The 22,072-nt window shown below is 35.5% G+C and overlaps 1 protein-coding gene across 2 annotated transcripts in view; it reads left to right on the forward strand.

Annotated features, from left to right (window-relative positions):
• Positions 1-22,072, forward strand: part of HNF4G (hepatocyte nuclear factor 4 gamma) — a 62,607-nt gene that overhangs the window by 16,997 nt on the left and 23,538 nt on the right. The window contains exon 2 of one of the 2 annotated variants that reach the window (XM_074552730.1): positions 8,127-8,232. The exons of the other annotated variant lie outside the window; for it this stretch is intronic. The gene's annotated coding sequence lies outside the window, so the exon portion shown is untranslated. The remainder of the gene's footprint in view (positions 1-8,126; positions 8,233-22,072) is intronic. 2 annotated transcript variants of the gene reach the window in all.

A 22,072-nucleotide genomic window follows, 5' to 3' on the forward strand; every position in this document is an offset into this window, starting at 1 on the left:
TATTTGGTCTTTATTAATAAAAAAGCATATAATCAGGCAATATGATTACACATAGGATCACTGCATCTATGCAGTTGCACAAATTTGTATTTCTACTAGGTGAGTGAAGATGAGAAAACTAAACAATGGTAAAGTTTATGCTTCAGGCTATATGGCTATATTTTGTTGTGCAAATAGTCTAGCTCTGCAGATTTCTTAAGAAAAATCTTACTCAAATGTCTTTTCTTCCTGATTATGTGCCACCTTAATTTTTATTTATATTTTTAATAGGAAAAAGATGTTTCAAGTTTTCTAGGATCTGTTTGGGCTTTTGCATGTGTATTTTTACTTCACTTTGCTTTAGTATTTCCCAAACCACAACAAAACACCAAAATTTAATAATATACACCATTTAAAAAGAAATCTTCCATAGCAAATAAGTGCTGACATTTCTTACTGATCAGCTACATTTCTACTGAATATGCTCCAGCATCTGTTGCTTGTGAGCTTCCATGGCTGTTTGATCATAGAGCAGATTTGTTTTATTTTAGGTGCGTGCATAATCCCTGGTCTGTCTGGCAGTGGCTGCAGTGAGAGCTGCCATGATGAGCCCAGGGTGGCTGGGGGTCCTTTGCTGTGACCAGCAGTGAGGTGATCTGCTGTGGTGGCACGGCAGCCCTCTGAAGGGCAGCAGGAAATAGGGAGCCAGGCTTTTCTTGCTCTATTTTAAATGGTTTTGGTCTCAGCTGCTCAACATTTCCCCTTTAAATTCTTGCACGTAGTACTGGTGAAGTTGACTTTACTTTCAGGCTGTTCACAAGTAGGAAGGTATTTGAAGATATTATTATTTCAGCTATCTTGTTACAGTTTGTATTTACTAATCTGTCTCACTAGTCTTTGTCTGTCACCCTATCAAAGGACCATGGAAAATGGTAAAAAAATTATGACATTTAAAAAATTTTTTTTTAAATTTATTTTTAAAGAGGGTTGCAGATGAAATCTGTGGAACTGCAGTCTGAGCGCAATGAAAAAAAATCTGATAAAAATAATTTTCGCAGCAAGAGTGCACACTGCATAAGAAACACTGGGTGCAAGGATAGAGATGTGTTATTGACATCCGTGTGCCTCATTGAACCTCCTCGTGGTGTGTACTCCATGTGTCCTGGTCTCTGATTGCCTTGCCTTGGGAGAGCAAGCAAATACCATAGCTCTTCTCCTGCCAACAGGGTTAATGAGAGAAAAGCAAGGCTGCCGGTGCCCTTCCAGACCTCATCCCAATGCAATATATAGTAAGGCTGAGGTATGTCAGGCTCAGGACCTTTCAGTGCTTTCTGGTTGTGGTTTTAGACATTGTCACAGTGTAGTTAATGTTCCAAGAAGCCTTTGGCAAATTTCCACAAAAAAGCATGTAAGGAAACAAAGCTACCATGAGTTAAGATGGAAGATTTTTCCTGGATTAATGATTGTTTAATAGAAAACAAAGGGCAGGGCTAGGATTAGGCTGAAGTTAGCTGTTATACTGAAAGGAAATTGCTTATGAAGTCACACATACATTTGTCTGAACAGACAGATATTCTTAGGACTTCTGTTGTTCAATATATCCATAAGGACTAAATGAAAGGAATTGATTAATGAGGTTGCAAAGTCATTATTGCAGACCCACTGCTGCAGAGTTCATCTAACACGTACCCACATCTTAGGTATTGGTAAACAACTTAAAAAGTTGAAAGAGAGGTTGCAAAGATACGCCTTACCTTAGTGTCAGTCAAGATGGCAGCCATGACAATGATACTAGATAGGATTTTGTAACTATTTCAATTCTTTGGAATTGAACAGACACTTTAGCTCTTTTCTCCACAACCTGTGCACTGGAAATCCTGGTAAAACAGACATGTTAAAACAGCCAAACAGCACTGCGTTTGTGGGACTTCTAAGCATGTCTTCCTTTTTCATTAAGTGTTTTGTAATTTCTGCTGATTTTTCTGCAAGCCCCTTTGATTTTACTTAGTCCAGCCTTGATGCAGTGTGCTTGAATTGCTGTATCAGTGAGATTTGCTAAAATAAGTCACACATGAATTGTAGGCCATTATCTATCATTAACTCATCTAGAAATTCATGGCAATGTAAGTGCTATGTATAATGTGTTTTCTCAGTTTTTACTGGCCATGTTGCTTTAGTTTATCAGAATATGGCTGATAGTAATGTCATATGGAGTTTGGATATATGCAAACCAGTTTTGGGTGGGGATAGGAGAATGGTTTTAATTAATACCTGGTAATATTTAGAACTATTCTAGTTTTTTTCAGTTACTTTAGAAATATTTAAATTGGAATTTATAATGCATTTATTTCTTGCAAATACAAACTCAATCATCATACCTGTCTAAAGAACACTTAGGACTAGGGTCAGATTTTCATGCATCAAAAGTTGAAATTAGATGTCTATTTAAATACATTCTGTGTATTTTATGTGGTATGTGTAAACTGATCATCTTTTCTGCCAGCAAAAAGGAAGAGTCATAAAAACCTTTAGAAATAGTTGTGGTTGCAAATTCTCTTTCCTTTTGAGAATGGTGGTACAATGAATATTGTTGCTGTGTATGTGTGTGTATGTAGGAGGAAATTTTAGTTTGGAGAAGTTGCTGCACTAGGTACCTGCTCTTATTCAGCCTATTCTGAATGTGAGCAATGCTGTTCTTCCTTTTCTGTTTCATTCTTTCAATTGAGGATATTTTTCAGCTTGCTGGTTCCCAGCAGGGTGAGGCTGGCCATTATCAAGAACCATGAGTACTCCTAGCTGCATATCTTAAGGTGCCTGAATACTTTTAAAAAAAGTCTCCACAGCTCCTTTCTATGGGGATATTTGATCTTCTGCTAATTTATGTTTTGTTGATACTTCTTACTTCAGTTTGTCCACTGATATTTTGTTGAGAAGACAAGTCATAAACAGTCCTGTGTGTACCACCTTCCACAGTCTTTGTGTTCTACCTTTAGTGTTTAGAGCTGGTGGGGGCAGAATGTTCTCTGTGAAAGGAACATTGGCAGAGTGGTATATCTCAGTGTTTCTTCTCATTTCTGGTTTTTTCATCTCATCTCATCTCAGTTAATTTTCTGAAGACTAGATACTGCTTTGCTCAATGTTTTCTATACCATGTCTTCTAATAATTAAAAGACTGTTTCCACTAAAATTATTGGGATATTTTTGTGGCATAAAACAATTGCCATTTCATTTTATGGTCTAAAAACTCTGAAAATATTATTTTCTTGGTCTAATTAAAATTTTATTATCTTTTATCAGACTTGCATTCCAGCTGTCATTTGAAAATTGTCCTCAGACTTATGTGAGCTACTATTTCTAGACTTATGTTTATTTATGAGTTCAAGTTTGTCTTTTCTAGTTCTGTTTTTTACTATGAGTACTGGCTAGCTTTCTTCATCAGCTTGTTTGAAAAAATTGTCCTGAATGATACATAATTTTTAAAGACTGAAGGAGTTGGGTCCTTTGTCCCTTAGTATTGCCTGGGAGATGGTACATGTTGCTGTTGTTTGAGATGTAGTGCTGCTTTGTAATAATTTGCACATTTTGTCTCTGGATTTGGTTACTGAATGGTGTACTTTATGACTATATTCAGTTAAATATTGCGAGTTTATTGTGTGATCACATTTGTTTCGCTTGATGTAGATATGTTGGAAAATCAAGAAAAGTGGGTTGATTTTCCAACCTACTAACGTTTTTCATAGAATTAATGCCATTTTTTTACACATTTCTGATGAACAATGGTTTCAGCAATGAACTTGTCAGAGTGAGAGGTAAAAGTCTGTGTTCATTAACTCAGGAAAATAAAAGCTTAATAAGACGGTAAAGAGTAAGGAATAAGAGGATTGACATGAAAGGGTAGCAAAATGAAAAATTTCAGGGACTTGAGTGACTTGTAAGATGAGTCATGATTAATCTCTTACAGAGATTGTAAAAAAGCTTTTAAATAATTCTGCTCCTCACTGGTCACAAGTTCCCAAAAAGAAAAAAGGTTAATCTTGTTGGCTGGTTGGGCAGGTGGAAGGCACTGTACTGCAGCTCTAAATCTAAAATGCTATTGAGTAGAGAAGAGGCAGTGAATTGGAAGAAATGGATGTAAATGAGAACGTGGTTTTGGTCTTGCATCTAACTATTATTAGAGATAGAAAATTTCTAATTTGCTAAAGTTTTAAAGAACCTTTTTTAAGTTTAATTAACATTTTTTCATAATTCAATTAACTAACATTTTCTTCATTTTGACAACTACCTTGATCCATTGTTTTTAATTTTTCACTGTCATTGTTTTGTAGATGCTTTTTCAGAAAGTATATATATTAATCAAAATTTTGCCTTGGCCTAGTAGTTACCATTCTTGTCAAGTCCTATTGATGATGTTTCTGTAGTGACTAAAGAATTAATATGGCAAATGTTTACAAAATTATGGAAGCTTTTTTCTTAGAAATTCCACTTTTAAACCTGCTATAAAATGCATATGTTGCAACTTCTAAATTATCAGCACATTTCCTTAAAGATAATGGGATTGCATTGAAACAGGGCCCTATCTAAAAATGTGCATATTTAGATACGTGCATTTGCATAGCCTTTTAATTCCCTAAATACACAAAAGCATTTTCTCTCTCTCTCACTATATATATGTGTATATATATATGCATTTGTTGAATATAAAACTTTAATATAAATATGTAGACATTAATTTTTCTTTATATTTTGGTAATTTACAGTACCCAGATAAATTTGTATTGATTTTCATTCTGGAAACTAAAATTGTAACCATTAATGTGACTATATTTGCTTGTCCAAGACCTCAGTGCCAGGTTTTGCTATTAAGATTAGGTAAAGTACATGTTGGCTACATTTGAACTGTGAGTTTTTATAATAGTTTAAACATGTAGGCAAACAAGCCACAGTATATATAGGGAGTGTAGGGTTTTTTTAAAAGGTCATCTGTATAAGTTCAGCTACAAATAACTTGTTACCAGTCGGCTTGTTGCTATTATTTATGTTATGAAAATTCTATTGAAATATATTAAAAATGTTTTCATATTTTATATGACTGGATAATTCAGACCACATTATAGACACTGTTTTGTGATTTATTTTTAGTTTCTTTATTCAGAAATGTCTTCTAAATTTAGGGAGGCATAAAGTTGACAAAAAGCTACGTTTGTTTTTCCAACTCTCTTCCAACTGCCTGACTTTGTCAAGAGTGTAAAATTATGTAGCAGAGAGTAAAATATGGATTAAGAAAGATTCAATCATCCTGAAAGAGGCACTGCTTTGTTTTGTGTTTTGGTTTGTTCCCATTATTTTTTCTTTTTTTTTTTTTATCCTCTCTGTGTCCATGTTTTGTTTCCCTCTGCTTTTAAGCAAAATTATGTGATTTATCATAGTACTTTACTTTGGATCCTAGCTCACTGAAATAATTCAACACATAGCTCTTTTTTATTGTGCTTTTATTTCAGCAAGCTGAGTTTTTGCACTATGGGATAGTATTTGGACACCTGGAAATTCAAATGAAAAGGAGAACTTCTACTTGAGTAGTTTTTGACCAACTTTTCTAAGTAGAGCATGCTATTTTTAGAATTTTGGCAATCTATATACATTTTCCATATAGATTGGATGCACTTGCTTGTCCAAACACAATCTGTTGTATGTTTTGCTTACAATATTAATGCAGCATATCACATGTTATCTGGGTCACATCACTTATGTGTTCTGAGTAGTTGCTACTTTATGGCCAGGCTTCCACATTTGTGCATCTCATTTCAGTTTAAAAGATGACAGATACCCAGAGCTCAATGTAGAGAAACAAACCCCTGCTGAAATCTGCAGTAAAACCAGTCTAATAAAAGGCTAACCAAAAGAGTGATTATTTCTAGAAAAGTCTAAAGATGGAGAGGCCACGAGAAAAACAAGCAATGAAACAGACTTTAGGTTGAAATAGAAAGAGTTGTAGTACTAATCACTAATCATTAATCACGGTGTGCTATAGTTAGTACAACTTTAATTTGACTGATTGTTAAGTATTTTGGTGAGAGAGAAGTCTGATTTGCCATCAGATTCACCAACATGCAGTTAGATTTTAAATACCTTTCTTACCACTAAGCGTATGTCTAAGTCCAATGACAACAGCCACCCAATACAATTTGATGTTTCCAGCTAATTTGGAAAGTATACTCAAAGGCTAAGATACATCTTCAGATGCTTCAGCACCTCAGTGCACCCATGCAAATTTTTCATTGTATCTAACTCACATGCAAGTAGATTTGGGCTGAATTTGCAAAGCTTTCTTTTTTCCCTTAAAACTGATTTTTCTTTCTGTGAGGGTTTTTATTTTTTGAACAGTCCATGTGAAGCAGGCTTTAAAACATTGGGCATAACTTTGAGAGTAATAATAAAAATGGATCTGAAGCAGAGGAGAATTAGTAGCAGCTCCAGGTATCAGTGGGTGCGAAGGTCTCTGTCATTAAGGACCACACTAAATAAACATGCTGGAATATGATTGCTTTATTGCTCTTTGCTCATTTTATGTCATTTTATTGCCCTACTAATGACTATAGAATTAGGTGTGGAAGAGAGGTCTGAAAATGTAGAACTAAAAGAGGTACATAGACGAGTGTGTGCTTCCTGTAGAGATTCCAACTTCTCATCATGGATGATGAAGAATTTACCTTGCATAGTTGAGTGAGGGTAGGGAGACAGGCAGAGAGGTACCTCAAGTATGGATCCATTTTTAGGCTTCATCCTCACTTTAGTATCCCTGATAATTTCTATGTGCCTTTTTAGTGATCCCAGTGGGAGAGGCTGTGTCATTTCAAGTAGTGGGGTTCTTTTCCTCCGCTATTAGCCAAATGGTATATTCCTGATTCAGGGGCTATATGTGAAAAGACACAAATAAGAATTAATTGTTTAGATGTTTAACTGTTGAGTAAAATAGTCTAATTTATAATAATGCCAGAATCAATCTGGTATGCTGGTGTAACAGTATCACCTCTGAGGACAGAAAGTACTGATGGGCTAATAATTTTACTGCTTTCTATTTTGCATGCACTGCAGTTTGCAAAATCAATAAAGAATGTAGTACCTCAGCAGACTTACGATTTAGACTGTAAGAATCTCTGTTCTTGACTAAAGTCCTGTTCTATCTAAATAAGGGGAGTTAGTTTTATCCCTGGTGTTTAGAAGTGATTTTCTGTTTTGTCACTTTCTTCCAAGGGAAAGTAGGATGTATTACCCATAATGTTTCAAGTAATGTAAAAGGCAAAAGAATGCTGCTGAAGCAGGCAGATATTTTTGAAATACAAAAAGCTAAAAATTAGACGCTTTTATTTGGATCTTAAGAGCATGAAGTTATATTTGGGGTGAAGAAAGCAAATTGTCTTTCAAAACTTTATGAGTGAGCAGTGCATATTTTGTTTGGATTTAAGAGTTGCTCATAAATGCATAGACTACACATACATAAGAATGTATAGAATTAGTAGGCAACATTGAAATAGATATATATGAAGCAATAAATTGGTACTGCCTGCCTAGCTAAAGCTTAGCTTTTAAAAGTGCAGCTCACCCCACCCAAGAAAAGTCAGCACAAATCTGTGAGAGTTGTAAAGTAATTCTCAAGGTGACTACAAAATGTCGCTTTGTTTCTTTTGTGCCTTCATCCTTTTTGAAATGCTGTGCACATAGTCAAATTAAAATTGTTTTTCTTTCAGGCTTTTCTACTACAAATCCTGTTTTACTATGTAGTTTACCCAGTTTACCTAAACATTAGTCATCCAAAGAGCAGGGGATCTTTTATTCATATGCTTCTATGTCAACAGAACCGCAGTCTAAGAAACCATTTTGTCTTCTATTCTCTATATGTAATCCTTCCAGATAGTATTTCAAGACATTGTATAAATTCTATGCTTTTTTACTCTACAAGTGGAAGAAAATCTGGCATCAATATTGTCTGATGACTTAAGCATTTTCTTTAATCTTCTGAAATGCCTTTATACCTTGAATGAAAGCACTGTATTCTCAACCTTTATAATCCAAATAAGAATTTTATTTAGGAGTATAGTTGGTTTGCATTGCAGGTAGCTTAGCATTTATTTTACTTTTATTGGCTACAGGTATTACCTAGAAATGAGGATGGAAACACAGCCTAGGAAATCAGCCTTTCCTCATCTGTGTATGAAGAACTGAAGTGTCAGTGCTTTGTAGTTTTCTTTTTTGAATGTAAGTAAAGTTTCGTTGCATGCTTCACTAATATCCTTGCTTACTAGAGACTGTATCAAATTGGCTGACCCATTTCATTCGTTCAGAAACTGATGGCTGTTTAGAGATGAATCAATTGTAAAGATCATGTGCTATGAAATTTGAGAAGCTGTTGGTAGGTTGGTGGAAGATACGCTCACCCCAAAATTTTTGCTGAATGGTATAATTATTTTTGTCGACCCAAGGCTGTGTGTGTTCCTTCCTCACCAGGCAACTGTTCCCTCATAATTTCTTATTAGTTTCACCAGTTAAGATTTTTCCAATATCCTTTGGGGAAAAGTTGGAAGACCTTTGAGCTACTAGTTACTTCTTTCTTTTTCTTAATTGGGATGCTTTAGTCAGCTAATTAAGGACATTTCAACTCCAAAATGTATTGACCATGAAGACCTTATACTTGAAAGCTGAGGATTTTTTCTACTGATTTCATTAGACTTAGAATGATCAGAGATTCTTCAGTTCTGAGCCTTAAATATACATCACTTGAAATAAAATATTCTTCCCCTTTCCATTTGTTAAGTGAATTCTACCTTGAGTGTTTTCCTCTGTCCCCCAGTGAGCTCCATGATTCCTGTTCCTTTCTACTCAGCAGCTACTTGTGTTTTAAATTCAGTTCCCCTTTTTTTGTCAGGATGATTTTTTTTGCCAATTTTTCATGTTTAATAACATACTTTTGCTTAATTTGTGCAAACATCTTTTGGAGTTGTTACAATTTGATTTTCTGTCAGGGATAGTTCCAAAGAAGAGAAAATGATGGGCAGAGGAAATGATGCTGGTGTATATCTTATTTGCAATTCTAATAAGAGCTTTGTGATTTGAACACATTAGTAAAGAGCACTTCATTCAAGTGCATATTACCACAGAACTTGCTAAACATGCCTAAGAATAATGCTATTCTAATCCAGGCAAATTAGATGGATAACATAATTTACAGTAGTTGTTAATTACACATCAGCTTAATCACAGCATAATTCTGTTAATTGCTCATCACAATGAGGTTAACTTTCTGTCATTGATATTTCTTTAATTTTTAATTAGAATAATACACTTGATATTTTTCATTGGCCACTGTATCAAAAATAGTCATGGTGCAAATATTCTGCACAATAAGACTAGAAGAGATCTCCTGAGTCACCTATTTGGCTGACATCACCAACCCATGTAATACCTCTCATAAATTTCTCTCCATGTCTTAAAACCAGTTAGGTTCCTCGCCTCTGCTGCCCAAATGGAGGAATTTTGTTGCAGTGCCATAACCCTGATATGTTTAGCAACTTTCCACTTGCCAGCCTCAAATTTATATCTTTTTTCTTATGGCAGAATTGTTTTCTTGTCTAAATAAGTTTTTCCCCTGTAGCTTAAAGTGCATGATTTATTTGTGGAATAAACTCCCGCTCACTTTTCACTTTCCTGAGATGAGTAAACCAACTCCTTTTAGTCTCCTTCAGTAAGATCTACATTCTCTTGCCCTGAACATGGCTGTCAAGCCATTAGTGCTCCTTAATTCCAGCTGTAATGGCAGCTTTTAACTTCGCTGCTCGCGTAGATGGAAGCAGAAATGCCATTCACTGTCAAATGAATGACAGATAGCAGGAGGTGTAGATGAGTTCTTCTGGCTGTAGGAAATGAGTCCAGAAGAGATTGGCGGGCTTCTTATTCTGGCTAAATTAACAGATATGACAGTGTCTTAATTAGAGCTGTTTGAGACAGCTAAGTCAATTTTTTCAAACCAAGTCCATCATAGTAATTTTATTTATGTATACACCTGAAAAATAGGGAGTGCTATTAATGCTAGTAATTTAGCCTGGGCAGGCTAGAAAGCTGTTGTGATTCTTAGGGAATAAAAATTTCATTGAGAATTGTGATTCTGAGAAACAGCTGGAGAACAGTCCTTTACTGGGGAGACAGTAGGAAGACTAGCTATGAAAAAACTGCTGTGAAGAACCAAAGAGTCTTGGTAGACAGTAAGCAGAGCATGATCCAGCACTGTCCAGGAGAAGAGGGCCAACAGCATCCTGGGCTGTATTAGCAGGGCTCAGAGAAATGATCATTTATTTTTACTCAGCACTTGTCAGATGACATCTAAAATGGTACATCATTGCCACTCACCCCCTTCTTTCTCTGAGGAAATAAATGAATTAACTGAAGAAAGTTAATTTCTTTAAAAAAAATAAAAGTGGAGGGCCACCAAGATGTTAAGGGGCTGACCAGCTGAGGAGAAGCTAATGGACCAGAGTCGTTTCAGCCTAGAGATGGCTTTGTGGGAGACACCCTCATGGCAACCTCTGGTACCTCAAGGCTGTTTGTGAAAAGCATGGTTGTGCAGGTTTCATGGTTGTGCAGGTAAGAGGGCTATTATGATTGAGAGGACTAGAAACCTATGGTCTAAGTTGAAAATCAAAGTGTTTCAGACTGAATGTAAGGAGAAAAATTCCCATTGTGGGAACCAGGGGACGCCAGGTCTAGTAGGAAAACAGAGTTTCCAGAGAGGTTAGGCAGTTTCCATTCTTCAATGTATTTTTGGATATGAGTATTTTAAACCCTTAGCAACCTGGTGTGATCTGCACTGAGAAGAAAGTTGAACCTGATGATCTCCTGAGAACCTTGAAGTAAAGGATTAAGAATGTATTCAAAATGCCTTATGTCCCTAGTAGTATTTGATACGGGTCCTCCTTTTGGAGTCATGAAACTTACTAATGGATTTTATACAAATATACAGTAATTTAGTTCTCTCTTGTTTCTTTTCTTACTTAACTAGGTTTTATATATATATATACCTGTTTCAGAAAATAACTCTCAAAGTAATAGTTTCATTTTAATTTTTATTTTTATTTTTCTTTTAACTTTTCTTTCTCTTTTTCCTTTTGTTTTATTTCTTTCACTGCAAAACAAGGTAATACAGCAATCTGTTACAATATTACTTTAGTCATTTTAGCTTACTTCCATCTTGGAAATTAGCAAAGAGCCCAGTATCCTGTTTCACCTTTGATTATTTGTTTTTCTTGCCTAAATTATGAAAAGTATGACTTCACTTATGTAAAATTCAACTGTTTACCAGAAAGATTGTGTCTTCATGTTTTTTTAATATTTAGTATTTTAAATATTCAATGATTCTGAACACTTTGGGTACCTAAAGTGATTACTTTTGCCACGCTTCCTAGGAATGGTTGGTTTTCAACCATTGTTATCTTGTTCATTGGTTATCTTGTTCCTTTCAAGATAACAGTAGACAACAGTACTGTAGTTTTGTTTCTTTTTTTTTCCCCAAGAACACTATGTAGATAAAATGAGACAACTGGAAAATATTATGATTATTTCAACTGGAAAATATTATGATGTTTTCTGTCCCTAAGGTTTATTATAAGTAAAAAGAAAAGTAAGTGTAACAGAGAAGTTTCAGTGTTGTTTAGAGTTTTACTTACTCAAAAGCCCAGGCAAGCCTAAGTTTTAGCACCATCTTTATTGGGCCAAGCAGGACTTTCACTTCAAACAGCCAACACTGCTATTCTTTTTGGTTCAGCTGTTATGTTGTTGATAGATTTAGCAGTCAGATACTACAACTGCTAGACTCTGACTGTGGACCTTACATCACCTTAAAAAGAAAATAATGTAAGTCCTGTTTTTCCACTTACCTGAAAATTCTGCAAGTTTTTGAATAGCTTTTTTGTTGTATGTGTAATCTATTTTAACATAAATAAGATACACCCAGTAGTGACATTTCCATCCCCTAAGTGAAGTCGTCTTTATTTCCTTGCATACAACTGCTACTGACTCAGCTTTCCAGATTCCTAAACAAATAGTTCTTTTTGATTAGGAGTCTTTTCTACTGCTTCTTATTTGAAGTTGAAGGACTACATTTGCACAGAAGTTACTTCTGCCATTCTCTTAAATCAAGAGTATTTAAATACTAAGGTATTTTAAATGCTAATTCATTAACAAAACTCACTTAGCAAAAGTGGACTGTCAACTTAGATATTTTCTCACGTGTCTAGTTAAAGCAATGTTATCTAGAAGATTAATAAATTTCAGGTGTTGTCAGGGCATTTAATCAGTAGCAAATACAGCTCACAGCTGCTTTTTCTTCCTAGTCAGACAAAAATATGTGTATCTTTATTGCATTGTTTTAAAGAAAACTCCAAAACTTTGGAGTGCAGCAACTTTTATGTGTCTTCAGAGATAAATTTAACAAATCTGTTGTGATTTCTCATTTTTATCAAAATAGAGTGCAGCTTTGAGAAGGCAGCTTAACTTCAAGCTGTTCCTGTGACCGTGTATGTGCGTCACAGTCCTGGCCCCAGGAGATGCATCTGAGCAGTGTCCCAGCAAGGTGGGGAAGTGACCCGTATCTTCTGCACACCTTGTATTTCTGGTTGTCAGGCCAGAGGAGGTAGCAGCCAGGAAAAAAACCTGTGTGGTCCGTGCACCTTCTAAAGAAAATTATAGTCCTATCCTTTGGTCATGGGGATTTTGGGTGCTCATTCACAAACCAGGGATGCAGGCCAGACCATGCAGGGCAGCTGTCCCCCTTTTAGATATAGTAACTTAATATGTTCCTTGTTTCGTTCTGAGGAACATTCTTCTTCTAGCTTATTTTTGATTTGATTTTTAAGTCTAATTCTGTTAATCCTCAATTGATATAATGCATCATTTTATGGCTTCACACATTGCCATTTTCTTGTGAAGTTGGCTGACTGTTCTTGAAGCTCACACCCTCTGAAAGGTATTAAAGTTGGTGAAAATATTAATTATTGAACTAAGACACTAAAAATATTTAATTTTTTTAAGATATAAAGGATGTTTTTCCTGGTAAAAAGGAAAAACATAGAAAACATTCATAAGCTGTAGCAGTTCTGCAATATGATATACTACTAGTTTTGAGAACGTGCTCCAGTGGAAAGTGTAGGAGGTGGGTCTCCATCCAGGCTCTCCACCTTCAACTCTCTTCTCAGATTTTGGGGAGTCATTTGTGTAGATTCACCTCACCTAACTCTAGGTCTTGCAGTTGTTTGAACGCTTTACTTACACAACCAGTGGCAAGAAATGGAGGTGATCCAGTTCAACCTCCTGTTAAAGATAAGTTTGGAATCTTTAGATGTGCCTGTTTCTGATCATTATATACAAAAAGAAAGAATTGAATGTTTGGTTTGTGTGCAGGTGACTCTATTGTAGACACGTGAGCTCAAGTGTGATAAACACTATCTTCAGTTGTCCTTTGCCTCATTTCTCTGTTTATTAAAGGGAGATTATAATTTGTTCCTCTCTCACAGATAGGGAAATAATTTTACTGATTGCAAAGTTCTCAGATAAAATGGTGGAGACTTCCTACATGAATACATTAAAAATTAGGAATACAGCCATATGAATGTTGTTCAGGTCCAGAAAATCCACACAGACCCAATTGTTATCTATACTATTGAAGGTAAACTTGATCATGTAACCTACATTATTGCAGCTACACATAATTTTTCATATTTTATCTTGACTTGCATGGTGTTTTTATGCATAACTGTGCTTATGACCATTTCTCAAAGTTTCCTCTTACCTCCTCTCAAGATAGAGACCAATTAAAACGTTTCTAGACTTCTCTCATATCTTCCATGCCAGTGAATTTTTTCCTGCTCAGCTCAGTGTTCTGGCTTCATCAGTTAGAAGAGATGCAGCCCAACTTATTTTCTAATATTTATCATCAGCTTTTAAAACAGATTTCAACTGATGTTGAACTTGTAAAAATCACTGTTTAAAATCTGTTTAGAGCAGATATATCTGTACTTCTGTGAAGTCACAGTATTTAGTGTTTTGTTCCTACCTGGGAACACACCTAACCTGTAAAAATTAAAGAGAGAACCACTGGCCAATGGAAGAGTGTCTGTATGTGTATAGCAAAGCAAAGACTTGAGCTTCTTCTCCAGAGGATTATGCTTTGTGCTCACTGAGATGTGAATCTTTTGTGCTTAGGGTATGGATACCTCTGCCAATAAAGATATCAGGTGTTGTTGACCTCCCTGATTCTTAAGACAGCTCTGGTATTTGAATTTTCAAGGAGATACTGCTGTCAGTTCATGTCTGGTGAAAGCAATAATTACTTTGTTCTCTTAAGAAATAAAATGTAATAATTTTAGGGAGAAGGCTTCAGGAAAACTTTATAGAAGGCTTTCAGTACGTGAAAGCGGCCTGCAAGAAGGCTGGAGAGAGATTTTTTGTAAGGGCATGTAGTGATAGGACAAGGAGGAAAGGATAGAAACCAAAAGACAGTGGGTTTCAGTTAGATATTAGGAAGAAATTATGTGGGGATGGTGAGACACTGAAGGAGGTTGCCAGAGAAGCTGTGAATGCCCCATCCCTGGAAGAGTTCAAGGTCAGGCTGAAGGGAGCTTTGATTAGCCTGGTCTAATGGAAGATGTCCCTGCCCATGGCAGAGGAATTGGAACTAGATGATCTTCAAGGTTTTTTTCAACCCTAATCATTCTATGGTTTTGTAAAAATCAGGGTATTATACACACATGGCTTCCTAGGCTGTGAGTTGTTATAAAAACTTATTTATTTGATGAATAAAATGGAGTTATTTTGATACTTTAAAAAGCTGATCCGAAATATGGCAGAAATAAAGAATATGCCTTTATGCTTTCTTATTGTTCCTTTGTTCATGGAGTATTTGAAGATTTTGTTTGTTTGTCATAGTTTCACTCTAAACTGATAGTCTTTACTATGCTCTGAACTTCTTATTAACTCAGTTTTGTAACAATAGCAATTAGAGAACTTGTTAAGCTAAGCATAACCATTCTAGTGTCTTGGAAGAGTTAAACTGAGAGTGTTGACACAATGTTCTTTCTGCAGGAATGTGATGAGTCAGGCTCTAGTTAAAAATTTTAATTTTAGACAGAGTAACTGAAAATAATGGCACTTGTTTGACTATTCAGTTATTTAATTAGCCTTTTACATAGGACCAAGAGTTATATAGTTACTAGCATGGGCAGAAGTGTACTGAGTTTGTTTTGAAATGTTTTGTAGAATACATAACTCATTCAGCAGAGGATAGAATATAGAAATTAGAAAACTTGCAATGATTAATTGATCACAAAGAAAATAAAGATTCCAGGCAAACTAAAAAAGAGAATACCAAAAATCCTTGCCTTGATACTGGTTAACCTCTTTCTGAACTCTTTTATTGTGTATGACAAAGGCAAGGGTGTTTATCTGTGGAAAAAAAAAAAATCTCATTATATGTATTTCTAAGATAACTGTGAGTAAATTGTAAGTTAATTTATCTAACTAGCTATATAAAACATTGTTTATGAGCAAGTTTGCATAAAACCTGCCAAGAAGGCTTATTAAGAAATTACTAATCACCTGGGGATGACTGAACAGGAGTGCTTAGCCTTGCTTATCAGTAACATGATGGTTTGGTTTTATCTTATGCCTGAACTCTTTCCTCTTTTCTTCTCATTTCACTCTGCTCTCCAGGACAACTCTCTGATTAATTTTCCTGTGTGTAGCAGAAAATAATAAGTTACCTGATTTAAGCAAATGATTAACAAGCATATCCAGTCATTTAACTGTACCTCAGCAAATCTCACCACAAAATTCCATGCTACAAAAATCCTTTAAGCCCTCTAAATAGCTATAGTGAGTTTTCAATAATAAAATGAACTAAAGAATATAAAGTTAAAATAGAAATATTACATACTAAAGTCTACCTAGTAGTAATTCACATACTTAACACTAAACCTAATCTGTTGCAATATAAAAAGCAAAAGTATCCTATTTTTTATCCTTCCTCCCCATAAATATGCACAAGTTTCTAACAGTGCCTGCTAACCTCAGATAGGGTTAGAAAATCTACTGTTAATCTGGACACAAAGCAAGAACAGAAATGGATTGAACTGGCAAAATACATGTTTGCTATTAGTTCATGGAGAGAATCTGGACATGGACAATATACTGTGAAGAATTATTAAGAATCTGTATATAGAAGGGAGAGCTTCCCACTGTCAGATTAATTTTTGTATACTCAATGATAATTCAAGAGGCAAATTCAGCTGTCAGAAAAACACTGACAATAAGTTCCTGTGTGTACTTACTTATATATAAACATATGAGTACATAAAACAAGATTTTAAATCTGCATAACATTTGATATCTACATGGCTTGCAGTCTACTGTGGACACCCTCCTGGAACGGCTAGATAAAGGAACATAGCTATTCTGTGTCCTCCTTACTGCCTGTCCCTTGTATCTGGCATACTGGGTTCTGACTCAATAGAAAATATTAGGATTTACTAGACTAGATGAGATTGGAATAGAATAGAATGCTTCAGTTGAGAGGGACTTGCAACAGCTATCTAGTCCAACTGCCTGACCAAATCATCGCTGATCTAATTAAAATCTTGATGGGCATTTTCCAAATGCCTCTTGGACACTGGTAGGCTTGGGGCACTGATCACCTCTTTAGGAAATCTTGCATGTTCAACCACCCTCTGGTGAAAAAATTCTTCTCAATGTCCACTCTAAGCCTCTCCTGACACAGCTTTGCACATTCCCATTCATCCTATCTCTGGATATAAGGGAAAAGAGATCAGCATCTCCACCCTCCTCCACTTCATGTCTTCAGAAAGCCGTAGAGAGCAATGAGGGCACGCCTCAGCCTCCTTTTGGAATGACTGTCTTCAAGCTTCCACTTCACCATTACTCATCCTTCTAAATCTTCCCATAGAAATGTGCTGCTTCAACTGGCACCATCAGGGTCTTCACTCTTCCATCACCCTGACACAATGCTCTCCTTCAGTGCAGCTGTGCAGCTGGCTGTGATCGCCTGTAATGCAACGGTCCATGTTTGACCTCTTAGCTATGAAATGGCTTTTCCTCAAAGATTTCCTACTGGTGATACTGTTTGCTGAAAGGCTGTCACAGATACACTATGTGTTTCACTAAACCGGTGACAAACAGTAGCATGGGACAGCTGCAAAATGAAGAAGATAATGTCATAATAATTTTGCTCTGTGAGGATTTTGAGTGAATGTAATGTGAGAATCATCCTCAAAACACCTTTCTGTTAAAAAGGTGTTTTTTAAATCCTTTAAAATCCTTACAAATAAGGATTTGTAAACTGCAATATGTTTTATACTTCGTGAGATGCTACCCAGGTCACTCCTTGATGTATGTGTGCATGTGTAAGTGATAAATAAAATCAGATAAACCAGATAGCTTTGTCTACCTTCACCTTAAGAGTGGAGGAAACATCTTTTTGCATATGACACTGTTATATTGCTGTTGCTAACCTAGCATCATATCCCATCAGTGACACTGTGGTATATAAAGTGAATAAATAAATCATTTATCCTTTTAGAATAAGATGGAGCAAATTATATTTGGAATAAAGAGAGAGAATCTGAAAGCGAGCTATGTCCTCAGCAAGTGCAAATTATCCTTAAAATTATCCTTAAAATTATCCTGCAGCAGCTATTCTTCAGGCTCAAAATATTTTAGAGCTTTCATATTCCTTTGATATTTACCCTCAACTACTGACAGGGCATATACCAAAGTGGATGGAACATTAAAATTGTAAATTACTCATCAAAGAATTTGGAATACTAGATCTCTTACTCAGTTTTGAAACTGTGATGTAGATTACTCATTGACATCTTAATAACTATTTTGGGATTATTTCAAGCTCTAAAGAGTGCTGTAGGGTGGGTCCATAGTATTTGACGAGTCTGATACCAGGCATGCTCTTTGTTTTTTATATTTATTCAAATTCATGACCAATGAAGTTGTAGCTGGTTGTTCTGAAAGACGAATACTGTTTTAAGCGAAAACCATAAATATGACAACAATCAGACCTCACAATAATTGTCTGTTCTGTGTTAAACCAAAATGAAAAAAAAAACCCAAAAAACACAACCTTCAACATAACTTATAAAAGAAAGCTATATATGCTGTACGTTAGAGTGGAGCTCAATGTAATGAATGACCAATTTAACTGAAAAAAGAGGCAAATTCAATATGCATAAGAATCTCCTTTCTATAGAATGCCTGGGGTGGTCTAAGTGTCTAAAAATGTGAGTAATGAAAACAGGCTTATCCTGGATTTCCCACAAAGATCTGTACTTAAGTTTCACCTGGCATGATTTGTTGCAGTTAATCTTACCACCTTGCCTAATAAGTGTGCCATGAAAACCCGTTATTCAGTTCTGGTACTGACTGTGCTTTTCTAGTGTTTTGTTTAACCGTTTTTTTAGGACAAAGTGAAAAGTCTAAGTGCCATAAATTTGCTTGTTGAAGGCAATAGTTGGTGCTGGGTTTGATGCAAGGTTTGAGATGATGCCTTTGGTGAAAGCATTTGTGCAATATATTCTCATGATTCACAAATTGTTCTGAAAAATCCTTTCACATTTACCAGCTGAAAGGCAATTTTGTCCTTTTTTGGCTCTGAAAATTTTGGGGAGTGGCAGAGGGAGAGGGGGACATGACAATCACAAGTCTTGCTGTACTATCTTAGAGTTGGAGTGGACTGTAGCCATAATTCCATCATATTACCTAGGTGTTAAGCAAAAAGGCTATTTCTTTTTGAAGAAGCTTGGTAATACACATTTATACTATAATATCCATTTATATTTTATTGCTGATTTTTAGATCTAATCCCACTCTTAACATTTTTATTTATTTAAACAATAAAAAAAGCCAGCAATCTTTATCAAATAAAGCAATGCCACTATGTTACAAAGCTTTCCATGTCGAACATGTCATAATTTTATGTTTTAGAACACAAGCGAACATTTCCCAGTCATTACTCATAGATCATTTATGAAGCATATTGGGGGTGGGTGTCAGCAGAGCTGATGTGTTGGTGACTAGCAGTGTTCTCCCTGGCACTGAGGGTGTGTTCCAGGAGAGGGAAGCTCAGTCTGTGCTATTACATGGGCGTGTACCTTTGTAAGGCAAAGATGAGATTGCCCATGGGTGTGCAGAAAAGTTCACACTGCTTCCTGGGTAGCAAGTTTCTGGCAATAAACTCTCTGGCTTGGAGGTTTTTGAGTTTACTGCAGTAAGGAGGCATTCTGGCTCAGCTCATATGGTTTCTTTGGGGTTTTTTAGTACGGCCTCCATGCATACCCTGTCCTATGTGTGCCAACCATCAAGAGGCAAGCAGATCAAAATGTGTGTTTTGCCAGCATTCTGGATAAATATGACAGACTGTTGACAAAACCAGGATGCCTCCCAAGTATGTCCACTACAACTCACTGTTCTTGCAAAGCAGGAAACAGAGTGAAGGTGTGTTGTTATCCAGAATACGTGGGAATCAAGAAATAAAAAACCCTTAGAATTAACACGTTTTTCTGGCAACCTGCATTTCTCACTAAGCTGGAAATGTAAAAGGACATGTTGCTACTTATTAATAGAGAAAACTAAAACTCTTTCAGTGGTGATAGTAGTTTGAGATTTGTTTTTATTTTCAGGAAGACTTTTATGGAAATAACCTTGATTTTATTAGGTTGTGCTGTATTTTATACCACAGTCAGAAAGAATGATTACATTTAATATGGAGAGCTGAACAATAACAGAGTTAATAGTCTTAAAGATAAGATAGGAATGCCATCTGTATGTGATCCTGAGGTCATCAGATTTAAAGAAAAAAAGCAAGAAAGTCATGAACAAAACCATTATTGTATAGCTTTCTCTTCACAATTACTGTAAATTTACTTTGAGGAGTTATTTCTTACTCAATTTTACAGTATTACTTACCTCAAAGAAGTGCTTAGCAGTTTGACTAATTACACAGTTTTAAAACTTTTGCTTACCTTAGGCTGATGTTTCTTGGCTGTCAGTAGGTGATGAATTGACTTAGACTATTTTATGCTACAAGCTGCAGTGTCATTCAGAATTTGAAAAACAGTGCAGGTGTCCAATGTGGAAAGAAATCTGCTGTGAGGGAGTCTGAATACTAGTGAACAGTATACAGCCTGAACTGACATAAGACCAAAGCTGTTCATCATTAGCTTCTTTCATCAACTGCTCTAATTCCAAGACTGCATTCTAATCCACCTAAGGCTGAAAGAAAACATATTAATATTTTACCATAGTGATTTAGTGTACATAAATTGTTCATGATGTACTTCATGATGCCAAAAATCCCCCAGAAAGCACATTTTTATGAGTGCAAGATTTGACTGTAAGAAGTTTCCGTAGCAAAACATGAAAAAATAATATAAAGAATGTCTTTCCTATTGCATACATTTTTCCATATTAAAAAATCAATTGAAATGAGTTTTTATATGACAGAAGTATGAGGGGTCAATTCATTCCCTCTCTTTAGCAGTCACTAAGGGACCTGTTTTGGCAGCATTGAAGAAGTTCTAATAGCAGAGGGAATAGCAGGATTTGATCATGTCATACATGATATCTTCCATCTTCCATTCATTCCCTTATTTTGAATTTACTTATATGCCAGATTGTTCTCAGGGCTGGCACTTTGAAAAAAAAAATATATAATGGATGTGTTTGTAAGCATACAATTTTAGCATTAAAAAGCCAGATAATATTTATAGAACATATTATCAAAAAGTGTACACTGAAGAACAATAGATAATTCTAGTTAACATGTAAGCCTTTTTATATTACACTAAGTAGCATATTAAGGCAATGAATCATTTTTTATGTAACTAGTAATTAGTTTTATAGCAAATACTATACAAGTACAACAAATGGTTGTAGCAAATACAACAAATTCTGCTACAGAAGAAACTTTCCAAACTGAGCCATCAGGTAATATAAAATTATTCCATCTCATGATGAAATTACAGTAATTTCCTAAACAATATTGGCTGTCAACAAGTAGCTTTTCACCAATCTTAATTTAATATACTTATTTAGGTAAAAGAAAGGAATATTAGCTGTGTTTAAAAACTGTGAAACCTTGTACGCTTCCACTGCTGTGAAATGACACCTTCTGAGTAATTTTTTTCCATGACTGTAGGCAGTAAATATTCTAAAATTTCAGTCATATTCTTAAATATCTTTTAAAATTGCCATATTTTGTATTATTTGTCTTCTGCCATGTACAGGAAGCATCTGTAGTCATATCAGCTGCTCTTTTTAAGAAGTAACTTTTGCAGGTTTTTGATCTCTCATTAAGTATAATAATGGATGAATGGTTGAGAGGAAGATGAATACCAGTAGGTTGAAAAGGACAGCTCCTGTGGAGACCCTCCAAACTCTGAGGAGAATTTGTGCAAGCAATAACACAACTGTAAATACACTTTGGTTTAGGGATAGGTCTGTGAATTATACAAGAATCCTGTTGTCATAGTTATGTTACTGGGCTCTGCTGGAGTCAGGAGGAGAACTGGCCTGAGACTGCATCTGCATGTCCACAAGGAGACAGGATGATTCGTGACTCTCAGGTAACCCTGGGGCCATGGATAATAGAGGGATGAATTTTGAAACGCTTTTTTGTAGGTCTTTTAGTGTAAATTTTCCTCTTTCATTGGTAGCTTGTCTGTTATAAATTGCTTTTTAAAATATTTATTTAGTTATTTAATCAAGAAGTTAATTTACAGTGCCCTTTTACAGCTACTTTTACTGAGTAGGAACTGCAGGCACTTTTCCATTCAAATATGCATTTCAATGTTGTACATACAGTTACCAGTTACTCTTAATTAGGCATAAACTGGGTAGCTGGGTAGTTTTTCTATATATGCCATCTTTATGTAACTATTTTTAGGAGTGCAAAGGGTAGTTTTCTGTAAAGAATGTATTGAGAATAATAACATTTGGAATTCTGCTATCAAACATTTGGAAGCATCAGATT

This window comes from Zonotrichia albicollis, chromosome 1, assembly GCF_047830755.1.
Source record: "Zonotrichia albicollis isolate bZonAlb1 chromosome 1, bZonAlb1.hap1, whole genome shotgun sequence".
Taxonomy (NCBI): Eukaryota; Metazoa; Chordata; class Aves; order Passeriformes; family Passerellidae; genus Zonotrichia; species Zonotrichia albicollis.